The sequence below is a fragment of the Octopus sinensis genome, linkage group LG6 (genome assembly GCF_006345805.1).
Source record: "Octopus sinensis linkage group LG6, ASM634580v1, whole genome shotgun sequence".
NCBI classification, from domain to species: Eukaryota; Metazoa; Mollusca; class Cephalopoda; order Octopoda; family Octopodidae; genus Octopus; species Octopus sinensis.
In genome coordinates, this window is record NC_043002.1 from 29,609,870 (window position 1) to 29,624,869 (window position 15,000).

A 15,000-nucleotide genomic window follows, 5' to 3' on the forward strand; every position below is an offset into this window, starting at 1 on the left:
TCCATATAGAAGACGCCTTTTCATTGCTGTATTATCCATCCATAGCTGAGTGAACTGGAGCAAATTGAAAAGTCTTGCTTTTCTCGGGAACACAATGAATCACCCGTGCGGAATTAGGAACCAAGATCTTGTGATCGTCATTGCAAAACCCTAACGACTAGACCATGCACCTTCACTAACAACTCCAGTTTTTATGAAATCGATAAAGCATTTGGCACTATGCTGTGGTGACCCATCTTTTCCTTCTCTGGTCGCATCCTCACAAAACTGGAAAGCAATTCGCAACGAATTAAGATTTGTGCTGAGGTTATAAATAACTATATCATACCGAAAACACCGGTGTCTTCCCATTAACGAAGTTAAACCGAGTCTGTTTTGTAATCAAGCTAAACCACAGTTAGGGAAACTGGAATACTCAAAGATACTTCATTTACAATTCCTTCATCAGAATTGATGCCTTCTTTAGGCGGTGAACTGGCAGAAACGTTAGCACGGCGGGTGAAATGCTTAGAGGTATTTCGTCTGTCTTTACGTGTTGAGTTCAAATTCTGCCGAGGTCGACTTTGCCTTTTATCCTTTCGGGGTCGATAAATTACCTATCAGTTGTGTACTGGAGTTGATCTAATCCACTGGTTCCCACCCTCAAAATTTCGGGTCTTGTGCCTAGAGTAGAAAATAATTGATGTTTACTAATCTCCATCTATAATACCAACTGCTCTTCTTAGGTTGAAAACTATGGACTGCCAATCGGTTATTTTTCAGCTGTCTTTTTATATCAACTGTATTTTAATTATTAAAATTATCCGTCTACATAATTCTAGGTTTCCCCCTCTTCCTTTGTCCTCTTTTATTTTCCTTTCTATTAGCAATGTTTAGTAATAATTTCTTTCTGATTAAGTTTCAAAAATATTTTAGTTTTCTCTCTTTGGCGGTATCTTATAAAATATTTTTAGCTTTGACTATTTTAGTATTGTAACTTTATTTTTATGTTTTCTTTACGATATTCTCAAAATTCTTTTACATTTCCACATCTCAAAATCTTGTGACCTATTTGATAGCATTATACTTGTGTTGATGTTCAAATCTGACCTCAATATGGTAGAGTAGACATCATTTAACATTTTACTTATATTCTTCTGTTATCTATATTAATGTTGCTTCTTATTAACTTGCTTGCAAAAACTACCTAATAATATTTAAAGATTCAGGGATGGAGAAGTCACATTATCCGATAGAGAGCCGACGACATACCTTGTAGAAGTTATTCTGTTTTTTGTTTCTATGTCCTGATTTGGAAAGATACCGAAAAAATCTTTGCACCCTGGTGTCGATTAATTAAGATATATATAAAGCTCTTGGTTTGACATAACCGAATAACGGTTTTACCGGAAATTCCTGGCCTTGTACCTATACTAGAATTCATTGCTTGGAGATTGATGATGTTCTTTGTCAATAATATCGATAGAATATTTTGTCAATTTTCAAGGGACACCAAATATCACGAATGATTATGATACATATATAAAAAAAAGATATGATAAGCTCTCGTTTATATGTAAAATCCCACTGGCTGGAATCGTTCTCCGTATATATCGCATGCAATGCATCCGTGTTAACAATTAAACTACAGATTCCCTATAGCGTCAGTATTTCTAGCAAGTCAAATGACCGACTTGTTGCAGTATATACCTATGCGAACTCTAAGAAGGTAGGCCTGTTACTACATTGTTCCTAGTATTTTCTCTTCTCAAATTGGTCTTTGTTATGTTTAGTTTCTTTTGCATTATTAACATTGGCAGAAGGTTGCGAACTGACAGAGTCGTTACTAGGCTGGTGAATATGCCTAGCAGTGTACTAGTCGAACACTGGAGTCGATGTAACCGGCTATACTTACTCTCCTAAATCTGCTGGCTTTGGGCCAAAATTTGAGACCATTATCAATATGAGAAGATTACTACTCATTAGTCTTACTCTTTTACACTTCTACTTGTTTCAGTCATTTGACTGCGGCCATGCTGGAGCACCGCCTTTAGTCGAGCTAATCAACCCCATGACTTATTCTTTGTAAGCCTAGTCCTTATTCTATCGGTCTCTTTTGCCGAACCGCTAAGTGACGGGGACGTAACCCACCAGCATCAGTTGTTAAGCGATGTTGGGGGAGAAACACAGACACACAAACACACACAAACACACACACACAACACACACACACACACACATATATATATATATACATATATATATATATATATATATATTATATATATATATACATACATATACACGACGGGATTCTTTCAGTTTCCGTCTACCAAATCCACTCACAAGGCTTTGGTCGGCTCCAGGCTATAGTAGAAGACACTTGCCCAAAGTGCCACGCAGTGGGACTGAATCCAGAACCATGTAGTTGGTAAGCAAGCTACTTACCACACAGCCCCTCCTACGCCTATATTATTTCAATTTTTATTTTCATTTATTTTTTAAGAGCAAGAACAGACAAAACTTGCATGACATTAAGCTTGAAGAGAAATATATATATATATATATATATATATATATATATATATATATATACAGACAGAGAGAGAAAGAGAGAGAGAGAGAGTGAGTGAGAGAGACGCGAAGGTGTATCTCCATACTTCGTGACACTGTATGTCAATCAGATTTCTATTTCGGAAAATATAATTAGATGTAGCAGGTTTATTACACTTGTAAGACGTTCCTCCAATCTTTGCTGTTTACTTATTGAAACAATCATAAGACATCTGGAAATATCTGATACATTAGCATAAAGCTAGGAGATAGTCGTGTCATAACCTTAATACATTATGTGTATCATTGACAAGCACAAAGCATTCCGCCATTTAATTTTTCATAAATTTAAATTTGGAATTTACTCCATTATCTTACTATTTTCGTTTCATTCCAGGTGAGAGGCTAATTGTTTATTTAATATATTGGGTCTACAATAATGTTATTGATTAAAGAGATTTTTGATAGCAAATATGGTCTACTCCTAATTAACTATATGTTCATTATGCAGAAGAATTCGTTGGAAATATTTTATCATTAATTTGAATTATTTAATCCTTTGATACTTGTTTGTTCGTTTTTCTTTTGTCCCCTAAATATCTATATATTATCACTTGTTATATTAACAATTGGTAAATATGAAGGCGATAATACTTTGCTCAAGAATTCTAGTACGACCGAAACATATCAAAAAGTATCGAAATATTTGTCAAGAGTCAGATGCATTCTGCACTGTTACCCGCCTACTTTAACACAACTGATTTTCAGAGATGTGCCCCTTGTCTTTGGCTTGAATGATCATTAGCGTTATGATTTCACAGTATATTACGTGTGTAACTTTAATTATTTAAATCTCCATTGTTTTCCCCTAATTAAATTAATTATGTAGCCTCCACTTAAATACAATTGGTGAAGGTCATTTTAGTAATTTTCATCCATAGATAAGTAACGAAACACTTACATAATCAGGAAGTCAGAGAGACAGACTTGTGAAAAAAAGTAACTAAATTCCTACTAGCTTAAAAAGGACATGATATAATTATTCTAGATAAACTGGCATGGCTGGAAAGCTGTGATAACAGGACTATTTAATTACTGTTTTCTTGGGGTTAAACAAGAACATTATCACATGCAACCACTAGTCAGTCACCGTATGTGTGCTAGAGTTCCTATTTCATATCTGACCCTGCTGTCATAAAAAATACTAATACATCTGATAACGTAATCTTAGGCCCACTATGTCTAAGAAAAAAGACAAAATAGTCACAGCTGGAAAGCAACTTGTATAGGTCTGATCAGTAAGGTTTGATCTCGGGTTAAATACTAACAACAGCTATTATAATTTTAGATTTCCTTCAGATGATTCTCTCGCAGGTTGAGTCACTACTTCACTTTAAGACGTCAGAACTCCAGTACAACGCACATCATATTAGAATGCCGCAAGAAATGATCACAAGGCAGAACCGACCGACAGGAAATCGAAAGCAGCCAATAAGATCTCAGTTCGTTACATTTAGGAATCTAGCAGAAAAGTTTAATAATATCTGCTTCAGATCGGACTGTATGGATGAGGTGCCTTAACGACCCCACCAGAAATAGCAGGTAACGAAAATAAATGCGTAAATAGATGGGTTCTTCTGTTAATTGACATGTAGCTGCTTTAATCAATTTTATCTTTAGTTTTATTTTAGTATTTTTGTCTATAATTAACTCAGAATTTAGTGCAGAAAAGCAAGTTCCTATGAACTTGTAGACCTTTTTAAGGGTCTCAGTACCAGATATAAGGAAGCGACAGGGCATGATATGCATGTTTATCACAGAATGAACTTTACCAAATACTCGAAGAACTAGTTCACGGTGTTGCTGGGCGATGGATGAAGTCTCCCTCACTAAGAAAAATAATGTCCCGAACCTATCAATATGCTTAAATGAAATGATTTTTCAGTATCAGGCATAAATATCAACTCGATAGGGTCCAGTTCGAATTCAACTCAATTCTCTTGTATTTCCCTGCATGGCACTTGACATTAAATGATACTACTTATTTAAATTTTGGAAGTAAGTGACATATCTTCTGTTAGAAATGTTACCTAACGTTGACTGGTTCTATATCCAGGGGTAGATTTATCACTTATCCCTGTAATTCAATGCTATGCCAACTGGATCTAAGTAGCGGACGTTATGAATTCTTCGGGGGGTAGACTTGATGTCATATAATTTATTTACACATACGAAAGATGACTCTTGTTGATATCTTACATTAAATCCGGACTGTAATATCTAATATTCACAGCTGAAGCTATGCAGTTTCTTTAAACGCTATCGTATTACAGCTTACAATATTGACTTTAGGAAAATATATATCAGATTTTTCTCTTAATATCACAGAAAAAACACGTGGAGTTTAGATTATGTGGCCTTTTACACAAGGCAGCCAAATATTTTATGTGTTAACAAATAGCAGCAACCAATGCCCTCTCAAATACCAAACATTGCAATAAATGGCCAATAAATTCTTTGGAAAGTATGTGTGATACTCTCCAAGATCTCTTCCTACTTCTTCATTATTATTCTCAATCAGATTATATTTTAGTGTTACTGCCTACATATGTACTGATGGTGGCGAAGGTACAAGTAGTGGTGATGGTGGTGGAACAACTAATGGAGGGGTTGTTGGTGATGATGGTTACAGATGGGGTGATGATGGTGATGATAATGTTAGTGCTACTGTTGTGATGGTGATGATCTGGTGTTGTTGGTGGTGGTAATGGTGGTGTTGAGGCGGTGCTGGTGCTGGTCGTGGAAGTGACAGAGATGGTGATGTAAGAGTAGTGGTGTTGATAGAAGTGGTACGGTGGTATTAGTAGTACTGGTGAGAAAGACGATGGTGGTGGTGGTGGAGATGGTAGTGGAAGTGATGGTGGTCGTAGTGGTGGTGGTGGTAGTGGTGATGGTAGTAGTGGTGGTGGTGGTGGTGGTAGTGGTGATGGAGGTGGAGGCGGCATTGGTGGTGGTGAAAGCAGTGGAGATACTGTATTAAAGATTTTGGTTTGCTGGTAGTGGCTGAAATGTTAGTGGTGGTGGTGGTAGTGGTGGTGCTAAAAATGTTGTTGATAATAGCAATGATGGTTACTGCTTGTGGTGGAGAGGTAGTGGTGTCTTCTTTTCGTAGGGTTGGTAGTATTGTTGCAGTAAGGGATGATGTTGGTGGCGTTGCTGTTGTATACGATAGTAGTGATGGTGGTGTCAGCGATGATAACAGAGTGGCGATCGTGATGGTGGTGTTGGTGGTGATGCTAAAACTTATGATAGTTTCAGATCGGGTGGTAATGGTGGCAGCGGTAGTAGTGCCGAGGTGGTGGCGGCGGTGGTTGTGTTGTGGTGTCGGTGGTGGTGCTGGTGTTGGTGGTGAGGGTGATAATAATACGTAACAATCAAAGACTGGTTTGTCTTTTGGAGTGTTTCATTATTTTATCTCGTCGACTCATTCAATTTGGGCCGTGAGGGAGGGAGGAAGAAGAGGTAAGGAATAAGGAGGAGGTAAGGGCTGGAAAGGGAAATTTTATCTGAGACGAAAACACTGAAAGTGGCCATAAATAAGAACTGAAAAGTAAACAAAAATAAACAAGAAAATATAATCAATAAAGATGTTTTGCTGTTTCATCTCAGAGAAAACAAGAAAAAGAAAAGAACAAGTCGAAAGTTAGAGAATGGTGGTGGCGTGAGGGTGAGGGTGATGTTAAAACATTCCTTTGCATCGTTTGAAGATAATTCTTATCTAATCTACATGGGGAGGTCTTCTAGGCGATAAAAGTGAAACGAATTACGATGGAGGATAATTCATAGGAGAAAAGCTCGTTGATGATATTATAAAAAGAAAGTTGTTATGGCAAAGGTGAATGCCAATACGAGAAAGTATATTTTGAGTTTTACAGATGATAATGGTGATAAAACAAGTCAACAAAGAAAAGTCTTTTCTGAATTCTGATTGGACAAATTTCGCTTATTCTGCACATGTCATTGGGGAAGGCATGAATGCCTTATAATAGCACTATACAGATTTCAGAATGTTATTGTATTCAAGATGGCCGGTCATATACCATCATATATACTTACACATTATACACTTTACTTACTTTTATTAGGTATACATAGTGTGAAGGAAAGGGAAAGTAACGGATGCGCCATTTTAATATCTCTTCTATAAATATTGAGTTTTATTTTAAAAGAAATGATTAGAATTTACTGACAGGTTGAAAGAGAGGCAATGGAACAAATCCAACCATAGTTCCTGTCGGAAGCCTTTACTGCTTCTTATGTAATACGAAACTTAGAGAAGTGCTAAAATAACTTTTTAAGAATACGGCGAGGGAGATTAATGACCGTGAAAATCAATGTTATTTTGTGACTTATCAATTGACAGCCTTACGTAAAAAGGAAACTCTGGCATCAATTTAAATTTATATAAACTTTTTCATTCCATTAATTCTTATGTTGCAAATGGGAAGTACATTCTTTGATGCGGTAATTGTCTCTGGTTTTTGGTATGAAGACTAAGATTCGTATTTTCACTCTCATCATTAATAGTACCAACTAGAATTTGTACATTTTTCACTGTTAATTTAGGAGTAACAGAGAAACTTGTCCTGGTCCTCTCTTCACTTTCTCATTCTGTCCTATATAATTTCTAACTTTGTTTATTTCGTCTTGTAATCAATATTATACGTAAGTTCTTACCATTTAGAGTTATACCATCCATCGTGAATATAGTTTTTATTGTAGTTCAACTCTTCTTTCATTGACACTTCTCAGAATGTGAAGAGCATTAGCTATTACTTTTCCCCTCAACAAATACACATATTGACAGCTTCAAATATTCACTACTTCAGATGGGAAAAATTTCAAAGAAGTTTAGTCAAAAACTGAGCAGATTTAAGTTGCTTCTAGCGTGATCAAATATATATAATATTTAAAAAATGAGAGAGAGAGAGAGAGAGAAAGAGAGAGAGAGAAATAGAGAGAGAGAGAAAGAGAGAGAGAGAGAGAGAGAGAGAGAGAGATGAAAAAGGATTCTAGGGGGATACATAGGACCCATCTTTAAGTTTGGTTATGTGGCCTGGAACATCAACAAACGAATGTAAAAGCTACTAAATGCTTTAGAAATGTGGTTTCTTAAAAGAATTATATACGTGTACTAAACAACGCAGTAATTATACGATCACAGATTATCACCAGGTTTATCAACACTATAACCAGACAGCAGGCTCACTTCATTGTACTCTATAAGGGAAGAAATAGAATCGAGCACTTTGTGAAAACCAGGCAGCTGACAGGATGAAGATATCATGGAAGACAACAGAAGATAATCGATGACTTTACTAGTTCGCTTCACAATGACTGATACAATTTAGTTAAAAGTGAGGTGTTAAGATCTGTGTAGGGCAGGAAGGTATGGTTGCCTATTTTTGCTGTCGACTATTTTTGCATAGCATATGAAGTGAGAAAAGAGACAAACTTGTTCAGCTATTTACAAGTGAGTCACTGAATGCATATTTTGTGGGCAATCATCTCTTAAAGGTTCGTCGTCCTAAAGGTCCATCAACTGGATGATATATATAATCTAGTTTCTACAAGTATTTAATAGATTCAGCTGTTGAATTGAGACTTCGCAGCTGAAATAATTTGCTGTTTCAATAAATCATTTGCAACTGATTTCTTCTAAACTAAAATTCTGAACAAAGAAAATTATCATGAGGTCTCTAATTACAAATTATGTATCTCTCAAATATTTGATTCTTGAGGAAAACTACGTTTGGAGTTTTAGCTAAGATATCCGTGTGTTCAGTGGTTAGGATGCTGCTCTCATGATCGTAAGATTGTAGTTTCAATTCTTCGACCGGGAGATGCATTTGTGCTTGAGCAAAACAATTTATTTCCCGTTGCTCCAACAAGTCAGCCGGAAAAAATTAGTAATCCTCCAACGGAACGCCACAGGATCCAGGGAACTGCTTATTAGCGTATGGCTGGCGAAGTAACTCTGATCTATTTCGTCAGTTAAAATATCCACGGTAGGTAATAAGATTCTAATATAATTGTGTTCTGTTTCTTAGGCGAGTGGATATGATATTTTTGCATACGGTATTTACTTACTCCCGATATCTTGTTTGACTAATTAACCACAACTTTTATTATAAATAAAATTATTTTACATGGCACAGCCTATCGATGCAAATATAACTTTTCTTTAAAATATAACTTTTCTTTCAACAACAGCGCTAAGGAAATTGGATAGTCGAAACACGTAAATGATCTAACAAAAACGTCTTTAAATACATACAAACTAAACTTGTCACAATTTATTTTTCTAACAGTATAAACAGTCAGTGTGTGCGCATGTGCATAAATGTGTATGTGTGTTGGTAGAAATGTGAATGTATGTATAGATTTTTTTTGGCATAGAATTTCATATAAAATTGCGTGACGAAACTGAAACAAACAATTGTGTCGTGGCTGTGTCATGATAACCATATAAAACAATCACGTATTGTTATAATTACATTTGTATTATGCAGTAATAGTATTATATACAGACAGCATTATATACACAATCTATGAAATAAGCCATTTCTTTCTCACTGTGGCGTAAAGGCTGTCTTTATATTTCTCTAACTCTTGGCTTTTTATATGCTCATCTCTGAATTTTTCTCCGATACTTGAATAAGTTGATGTATATACATTGTTAGTGTCCCTCTGAAACCAAGGAAAATTCTGTGGGCTATGCAATAGCGGTCAAGTATTCATTTGTTTATGCTAATCAAATGTGAATTGCGGTCGTGTTTGTCGGTTTCAGGCGTCCGTCCATGTATTTTGTGTGTGTTCGATACTACGTTAAACCAATGCAGGTTGCTGCAGATCAACAGTCGGATAAAATGACGGAAAAATTATTCTTGCGACATCTAGGGAAGGAGACACAAATTTGATTTCAGTGAGATCTGAATATAAAAAAAATGGCAAAGCAAATCTTACACAACGTATTGTTCGATCCTCAAACTATTCCGCTGTTCTGCCTTTCTAACGGAATAATATCAAATATCAAACTCATCATCATAATCATCACCGTAATCATCACCGTAATCATCGTCATCCTCATCTCACCATATCGTTATCATCTGGTCTTCCTCGTCGTCTTCATCCTCTTGTCGTCGTCATCGTCATCATCTCGTCGTTGTCATCATCGTCATCATCATCATCACCACCACCACTTTCACTTTCATAACTGAATTATGAATCTCTTCGTACGACATTAGTCGTAGTCATCAAAGAAATTAGAAAACCGAGGAAGAATTGCAACTCAGGACACAAACATCCGGAATATCTATTGCAAGACCTATGGTCCAAAATACCAAAGTCTCCACCAACACGCCATCCTTGATTGATATTTTATTTTCTGTCTCAGGAAATATAAAAATAACACTTTACAGCAGCTGCATTTGAAATAAAACCACAGAGGGCTGAAACAAATTGCTCGTTGAGCCATTATTACTTCCGAGGATCTGCTAACTAGGAAACATACGTGGCCTGGATTTTATTTGCTCCTCTCCCTCAAGTTGGATATAAGCTGAAGTGAAGACATTATGTTCTTTGTCTATCTCCATACCTTCTTGGAGGTTTTAGGTAAAATTATACTAATATGTCCATCTGTTTTAATTTAATTTAATTGTATGCATTTATGCAGCAGAGGCGTGCTCTGCATTTAAATTGATGTAATAGTTGCATTGTTCAATTAAATTGAGTCGCTTGAAACAGTCGTACGGCATTACTTCTACATACCACTATATGAGATATTCTGTACATGGAGTGAATTGCAAACTTAGTCTAAATTCACAGTGACTGATGAAACCCAAACAGAGGAAACTGTAATCCTTCAGCTGTTGAGGTACGCTTGTTCTTTTAATGTCTTATAAACCCCCAAATCCTTTTACAACATAACATACATCCTACTATACATACAAACATATCATTCATATATGCATACACACGTGCATACGAGCAATCACATATGTGTGTGTGCGAGTGTGTGTATATGTGTGTATGTGTGTGTGTATGTATGTGTGTTGGAATAACATGGTGCATATTACAAGGGAGACAGCCCTACAGGTTAAATGAAAGAAATAGTGTGAGATGAAAGACTATGTCAAATTCTTTTGGTTCGGAATAGTAGATTCCTGAAACAATTTTCCAAATAATGTAGTCGAAACATTATCCTTTACTATTTCCATTCAGTGCCTTGATAGTTTCACAGAATAACAGGCCTGGTTCTAGCAGTAGATTTCTTGCGATTTATTTTTATTTATTTCTCATTTTACACTCTAATTATTATTATTATTATCATTATTATTATTATTATTATTATTATTATTACTTGTTTCTTTTTTGTTGTTTATTTTTGCTAATGGAAGAATTTCGTTTGATAGTGTTGAATAGTTAACTCCGGCATATTTGATCACGTCTTCTCCATCATGTTGCCTGCATTCATTGGTTATTTGTTTTTACCTCTACTCTCTCTCTCTCTCTCTCTCTCTCTCTCTCTCTTCTTTCTTTCTATATAATATATATATATATATATATATATATATATATATATATATATATCTGTCTATCTATCCATTATCTTCTCAAAGTATATTAGTATTTATGTTTACCTATGTATGTGAATCTATATAAACATATTCATACATACAAGCATACATACATACATACATACATACATACATACATATATACGTGTCTATACATATACATATATATATATATATGCATATATATGTGTGTGTTTGTGAGTAAGGCAAAATATTCTAACACCTGCTTGCACTATATACCCGTCTTTCTCTCTTTTCCTCTCACGCAAACGCATTTTAAAAGTTCTTCCTTGAATCTCCTTCCCTTATTATTATTCCTATATATATATATATATTATAATCACACGCATAAGTGTGTATACATATACAGATTTATGTATAAGCGTATATATATATATATATATATATATATATATATATATATATATATATATATATAAAGGCTATAGATTGCTAGTTATATATAACTATTTCTTTCGCCACAGTCTTGTCCCCTAATAATTACTCACACACATACACACACACACACGCAGGCATATACGCTAACAACACTACCCACAACTATTATACACTCATAATGTTAGAGTTATATTCAAAGTTGAAACTATAATACAACATCATTGAATAGGCTAAAATAAATCAAATATCATTAACCACACACACATACACGCATATACACACACACAGACGCATACACCCACGCATAAACCCATACAAGCGCATACACAGACGCCCAAAATCAATCACTCATATATACTTCCATATATATAGAGGGAGAGAGAGAATAAATAGCCCGTGTGTGTATACACATAAAAAATGACTTTCATACATACATACATATATATATATATATATATATATATATATATATATATATATATATACACACATATATATATATACACACACATATATATATATATATGCGTGTGAGTGTGAGCGTGTGTTGGTGCGTGTGTGAGTATATATATATATACACATATATACATATATACATATATACATATATGTGTGTGTGTGTGTGTATGTATGTATTTGCTGCCAAAATAAACACCAATATCAACACGGCAACAATAAGAAGATGAACATAAAAAAGAAAGAAAGAAGAAAGAAAGAAAGAAAGAAGAGAACAGAAAAGAAAATGCGTAAATAAATAAATAAAATGAATATAAATATTGGAACGAGCCTGAAACAAAAACAAGTTCTAAACCAAAGCATACGGTAGAAAGGTTGAGCGAGATAAATAGATAGACAGATAGATAGATTTTGATAGCGATAGAATGAGAAATATATAGATGAAGTAAGTGAGATAGAGATTGAGATAGTGGGGAGAGGATGTGAGTGAGGGAGGAAGAATTAGTATGGTGGGAACTCATGTATTTATTCTCCCCATTCAGGAAGTGTAATTGAAAAAGTTGGCATGGAACTTCACGTTTGTTCATAATACTGGTGGCAAGAAGCTTTGATCTAGCAGGGCTGTTTTTACCATTTTTTAAAGCCATTTTTAAAAAAAAATCACACACATCCGCGCGTACACATACAGTCCCTCACACACCCGTATACATACAAAAATACATACAACCATATATACACGCACACACACACACACAAACACACACATATGCATTTACACACGCACACACACACACACACACACACACACAAGCACAAAATAGCTCTGTCATATATTCGCACTCACACTCTTTCGCTATTTTTTCTTTTCTCCTCTTCTTCTTTTCTCATTCCCTTCTTCTTGCTCTTTCTCTCCTCTTTCGGTCTTTCTGTCATTCGTCTTGAGTTTCGTTCTCTTACAGTTTTAGACTTCTTCCCAGGTGTTACACTTCTGTTCTACAATCCAACTCCTTCTCCTCCTCCCCGTCCACCACCTCCTCCTCCACATCATCATCGTCATCATCATCGTTTTCATAACACCAACACCACAAAGGTGACGATGACCAGCATCACCAGCCGCCCGAACACTACCATATCAATGCTATTACCAGCTCCACCACCATTAGATTCGTGTCCGGTTTTTTTTACGGACGATCTATTAGATAATCTGGCAGTAGATACCCCTATAGAGACAGGACAATAACGGCCAAGCAGAATACCTTTGAAAGTAGGACTGCTGATCAGGGAACATTTACAGCATCCTGCTTACAGGTCTCAGAGGACCAGCCATATGCAATTCTCTAGTTCTCTAATAACAGCAAATGCAAAAAAATGAAAAATGAAAAAATGAAAAAAGAAAATCACTGACTTATTACTTATAAAGTACAATATTTTGTGAAATTTTATTTGAATTTCTGATCGGTCTTTCGACGAACCGTTAAGTTACGGGGACGTAAACACACCAGTAACGGTTGTCAAGCGATGTTGGGGGGACGGGGACAAACACAAACACACAAACATATACATACATACATATATCATTATTATACACGGATATATTCGTTCTAGAGTCTGTATATTGCTTGATATACGCACAAATTTCGATAGTTGTCCTCGCCGGCTTTCTTCTGGTGCCTGTTTAATTCGCCGATATTCACGGAATTTCGAGCTGTGCCGTTAATTAAATCTACACTGGACAGATAGTTCTTATTTTGGTATCCGTTACAAGGGGATTCTTTTTCTACTAGATAGTGTACTATATATGATTTTATTTGCTATTCATCTAACTGAAAGTTTCTCCCACAGAAATTAAGCCCTAGATCGCTAAAACTTCAATAAGACTTATATTCACTATTAGTTTAACTAACGGACATGATCCCATTAATAGTATATCCTTTTATTCTTTTCAGTCATTTGACTGTGGCCATGCTGGAGCACCGCCTTTAGTCGAACAAATCGACCCCAGTACTTATTATATCGGTCTCTTTTGCCAAACCGCTAGGTTATGGCTGTCAAGCGATGTTGGGGGACAAACACAAACACACAAACATATACATACATACATATATATATGACGGGCTTCTTTCAGTTTCCGTCTACCATATCCATTCACAAGGCTTTGGTCGCCAGAGGCTATAGTAGAAGACACTTGCCCACGGTACCATGCAGTGGGATTGAATCCGGAACCATGTGGTTGGTAAGGAAGCTACTTACCACACAGCCACTCTTGCGCCTATGTATAGTTTATATTATAAACATCTATAATTATTTCTGTTACTAGTTTCACTATAAAAGGAATTTTGTCAAATATATAGTTTCCAGGAGTTTGTATCTTATTTTCTCGACCTCATACTGTGAATAGCAAAGAACTTCCTTTCAAATACGAGAAGGTGCTGAAAAGTTCCTGACCAAAAGATTATAGCGAAAGGCTTGGCTGGAGGCCCAAACTTCCGAGTTCTTTTACAGCGCTTACAAAACTGAAGGACCGCTGCAATATGTGTGTGAATCTGAGAGGGGAATATGTTCAATAAAATCTTAATTAACTGTTCCTACTTTATTTTCTTTTACCCAAAGCCAGGAACTTTTCAGCACACCCTCGTCGATTTTTATAAAAGACAATGTTCTAAGGCAGGCAAACTTAATGCTGTGAATGTTCTTAAATAGTTGAGAGTTGATAAATGCAGGAAAAGCACGGAGAAGGATTAAATTCTAGGGGATTGGCAGATGGAGTACAGTGGTTACTGAGGGATGGTTGTTGTAATACGGGTAAAGAAAAGACGGGAGACTATTGAGGTACCTGAGTTAGAAGCCAGTTCCGGAAAGCAGAACTCACTGTATATGTTAAAGAAAAAACAGTGTCGTGAAACAGCATGTCTGACAGTGAAATACACGATTCCAATCAGTTGCACAGAACGGAACCAAGTCATACGAAGTAATG